This window comes from Pinus tabuliformis, chromosome J (genome assembly GCF_031772625.1).
Source record: "Pinus tabuliformis cultivar Carrire ecotype Pingquan chromosome J, CPIR1, whole genome shotgun sequence".
Classification (NCBI taxonomy): domain Eukaryota; kingdom Viridiplantae; phylum Streptophyta; class Pinopsida; order Pinales; family Pinaceae; genus Pinus; species Pinus tabuliformis.
Window position 1 is genome coordinate 1,294,470,663 of NC_142295.1, and position 4,879 is coordinate 1,294,475,541.

Sequence of the window (4,879 nt, forward strand, 5' to 3'; positions counted from 1 at the left end):
ATGCAGGGATCATGTATTTATGACATCTTTTATTATGTTGTTTCTGGATTGCAACTTGCACATACTTGTATTTCAATCTGTAATCTTGTTGTATATGGACTTTGGATTGTTATATCCCTAGAATTACAGGCATTATTATCTCATGGCAGATATGTATTTTCTGGACGTTGCCGATGGGGCGTATGTTAGGAATATTTGATGAACAATATGTATATTTCCACATCTGATATTAATATAATATTATGCTTTTTTCGTACTGATAAAAACTAAAAAACAATTAGGAATATTTGATGGACAATATGTATATTTCCACATCTGATATTAATATAATATTATGCTTTTTTAGTATTAATTAAAAAAGAAAAGAAAAAATCGCCAATTAAGATACACCCCCTCCGCAAGAGAAAAAAATAATTAAAAAGTCTTTTCCAATAATTCCTTTTTAGTTATATTACTTTTTTTTTATCTTTCTTCTATGGTTATTTTTAAAGATGGCTAATTTTAAAGAAAAAAAATTAATTAAAAAAACTTTTTGAAATGTATATATATTTTTTAAGTTTTATTACTTTTTAATTTGACTTATATTTTCTTTTGGTCTTTTCTATTTTTTTTCTCTATTTTTAATTCCAATTACATTAATCATTTATACATAACTTTCATAATTAATCACTATTATGATAATTAGTTATTAGTTTTTAGAATTTTGTGAGCATATTTTATTAAGAAAATTTTATTGATGTATAGTTACTAATTTTTAAGATCTCGTGAGCAATTGTTTCCTAAAGTTGTTGAATTTATTTTATTTATGCATCCTTTTTCTAATTTCTGCCTCCAAATATATCAAGAATCCAAGAAATTGATGTTATAACTAGAAATTGAATTCATGAACTCAAAAAATTGATCTTCTTGAATTGTTTTTATTTTTTATCCTTTCATGTGTGTGTGATTAATGTCTGTTGTTCTTGTAGGTCAGAGGAATTGAAACTCCATCTAGGTATTACGAGGATCTCACTTTGAAGTTCCATATTCTACTTCAAGTCACTAGAGACTACTTGGCATTTATTGGAATATTAGCCTTCAATTTCTCATTTGTTTCAACTCGTTTGTTAAAATTGTTTTATCTTCTTTCCTCAAACCAAATGTAGAAGATTGATCTCACTTACCATGCAAAAGGTTCTAGTTTTATTCAAAGTGACCGTGTGAAATTCATCCATTTTAATACTAAATCACAAATCATAGACAAAAGTATAATATTTGGAAAATATTTGAAAAAGGCTAATGATATATTTTATTTGTTTTAATAATTAAAAAATCTTAATGCTTTTTTATTCACGATACAAAATGTTTAAGGAACTAAGTATTTTGATTAGAAACTAAGTGTTTTGATATCCATCTATAGTTACTAGTGATTTCAACTTTGCTAGTCATAATTTAGTTGTTAAATTTATACTGAATTTCTTGTTTTTAGGAATTATTTATAAATATTAATTAACTTGTCTTTACAATTTAATTTTAAAAATAATTTAATATTAAATCACAAATTATAGATCTTCCCAACTCCATTTCTCTCTTCAATAGAAAGAATTCATGTTTAAAACGACGCCATTTGAGAGAGCATTAAAGTTTTGTTCTATATTCTCATGTTTTCACTACCACAAACACAATTGCATTCAACTCTATATCAATCATGTCCAATTTTCATGGACTTTGTACGAGACAATTGGTTGTGCAAAACAAGTTTCTTGGAATAGACACCTCATTGAGTTGAAACTAAGTTTCTCCACATCAATTTGAACCAAACACTACCAAAGAAATAAAGTTATAAAGCTTCATTACAACCAATAAAATAAGGTGCTCACTGAACATTTTAACACAATATTTTCACTTTTTTTTCTTCTTTTTTAATGAAAATTTTAATTAATCATATCACATCATATTAACAATTTATACTCCAATTAACTATATTTAAACTAAATGATAAATACTCACTACTAAATAACACTTATTTTATATAAAAATAAAATTTATATATATTCCAACCCTCGAGATTAGAATCAAATGACGAAACCCAATTATACCATTAACTCACTTTACTCAATACTAGCAAAGCCACTTAAATAACAAAATATTAAAGAAAAGTTTACAGGACATTAAAACTTATCTTACTCAATACTAGCAAAGCCACTTAAATAACAAAACATTAAAGAAAAGTCTTAGATGACATTAAAACTTATCTGACTGGTCCATTATACTATCTATACCAAAGAAAACTCTTATATGACATTCAAACTTATATGACTGGCATAGTATGGTATCTATAGTATACCATGCATGGGAACTGTCAGTAGACAGATCTTATTGCCTCTGAAGCTTATAATATACCGCTCCAGTACAATATCTACCCTGAGGATATGACATGTTTATTATAAGTTATCTGATTGCAATCGTGTACGAGTTCCTGTGAGATGAATCATACCACAGTGAGAGTCGGACAAGCCGTTGAATCAGAGAACGACATACATAGACCTCAGTAATACATGTCAGAGGGAAGGCGAGGCGTGGGAATTGCATACAGTGGCACTGCCTTCTTAAGCGTGAGCCCAAACTTATCAGTCATGTCGATCTTCTTAGCATTCATGCCGTTGGGAGGAGCCCAGTCGAATGAATGGATGAGAGAAGCCAACACCAGATGAACCATCCGACTCGCCAATGGAAGCCCCACGCACATTCTCCTTCCTGCTCCAAACGGTATCAGCTCGAAGTGTTGTCCCATGTACTCAATATCACTTATCTTCTTATCATCACGGATAAATCTTTCTGGCATGAATATGGTTGGTTCATCCCACAGCGTAGGGTCTCTTCCGATCGCCCACACATTTACAAGTATTTGGCTGTTTTTGGGTATCACGAATCCCCCAACCTCACAACGGCTGTCTGCTTTGTCTGGGACTGTCTGCTTTGTCTGGGACTAGAAGAGGGACTGTCGGGTGAAAGCGAAACACTTCTTTCACTACGGCGCGCAGATAAGGGAGACGCTCCGTATCACTTTCTTCCACCTTCCGGTTGCATCCAACCACATCGTCCAATTCGCTTTGACTCGTTTCATTATCTCAGGGTTGCGAATCAGTTCGGCCATTGCCCACTCTATTGTCGTTGTCGTTGTGTCGCTTCCCGCCGCAAATATGTCCTGCAACAACCAAATTTGTATTAAAGATACGTTTGCGGCTTTTCTTGGAGTTGACGAAATCGATCTTTTTCATAAAAATTTGGCTCAAATCTTTCAAGTTTTTTCTTCAGGCAATCAAATCCTTCAAGTTTATATAAAAAGTATCTCCATTATATTTATACTGCTGGACTGTAATCAGGTTCAGGTTCACTTGACTTTACTGCTGGACTCTCCTATGACTGAAAAGGAAACCATCATTATCAAATTAATTAAAAACAAGATAATCTGATTTATTACAAGTCCATTTAAAAAAATGAATAACAAAATCTATTGATGACTTTACTGCTGGACTGTAATGAGATTCAGGTTATAACAGGAACCATCAGCCAAAGTCATTTGTCACATTGCTGCTGGACCGTTCTATAACCCAACTTTTAATGAGATTAGGGGTGGCGTTCCCAGAGCACAAACCGTGAACGATGATATTTATGATTGGCTCTAATCCGAAACACATTTACATCAAAAGAAAGCCAAGGTTTGTATGTTGATTTTGGGAATATTTATGAATGAGATGGAACAGTTATAAGAAGTAAGTCGGTCAATTGAAGAGATGAACAGAGACTTTTCTTTTTTTTAACTTAATCCTGTCTTATTCCATTTTGAAATATTTCCAAATATCGACGATCAAATTAAGTTCAATTTTGAAATATTTCTAAAATGAACAATCAAATTAAACTGAGCAAATAAAGAAAGTCTTACAGTTAAGTAACCCCTGATATCAGTGAGAGTAAATTCATCACTTCTCATGTCCAGCAGAACGTCCAAGAGATCCTTCTCACTATCATCACTCTTGTCGCTCCCTTTGCCTCTAATGGCCAGGCGCTTGTTTATGAATTTATCAATAATCGCGTATTTCGTTCCCATATAGAATTTCACGTCACGCGATATTCCCTGAGGATCCAAAAACTGAAGAAAAGGAAAAAAGTCTGTTATATTGGGAATTCCACAGAGTTCCATCAATCTGGTAACAATGTCTTTCAACTCTTCAACAGCCTGAGAGTGGAGATCGAACCCGCCTTTACCAAAGGCCATGTTGCCTAACAAATTGACCGCTGACTGGAACACAATGTGTCCAATATCTATACACTTTCCCTCCAGGGCATCTCCATAAATCTCATGAATCGTTACATTTACTTGTTCTCTTCTCAGGTGTTGCAGAGCTTCTAGCCTCTTGAGAGAGAAGAGCTCCTTATTGGATATTCGCCTGAGCATGCGCCAGTGAGATCCATATTGAGCATAAACTAATGAGGACTTCTCGTGGGAAACGGACTTGAGTGATTGCGCGACAGTCCGCCCAGCAAGGAGTTGGTCATGGGTTTTGAGAACTTCCTTTGCCATGGCGGGAGAGGAGGCCACCACTGTGGTTTGCATCCCGAGGGAGAGGGACATGAGAGGGCCGTACTTGGTAGCAAGATGGAAGAGAGATTCGTTTGGTCTATTACTCAACTGCAATAGATTCCCTACAATAGGCCATCTCGGAGGCCCAGGAGGAAGCCGAGAGTACTTTCTCCTCCACAATCCCAAGATGAAGTATATGATAATGGAAGAGATGGACAGTACAAAATACAAAATTAACAGTCCCATATCCATCAGGACTCTATCAGATTCAAACCCTCAAGGTTCACTGGGCAGACTGAGGAATAAGGATATATT

The 4,879-nt window shown here is 34.2% G+C and overlaps 1 pseudogene across 1 annotated transcript; it reads right to left on the reverse strand.

Moving 5' to 3' along the window:
* Positions 1 to 2,292: 2,292 nt before the first annotated feature.
* LOC149232027 (cytochrome P450 76T24 pseudogene) lies at positions 2,293 to 4,879 on the reverse strand (annotated as a pseudogene). The gene is made up of 3 exons (XR_016248448.1): positions 3,926 to 4,879; positions 2,965 to 3,187; positions 2,293 to 2,930 (listed from the first exon to the last, which is right to left on the reverse strand). The product of XR_016248448.1 is annotated as a cytochrome P450 76T24 pseudogene (transcript).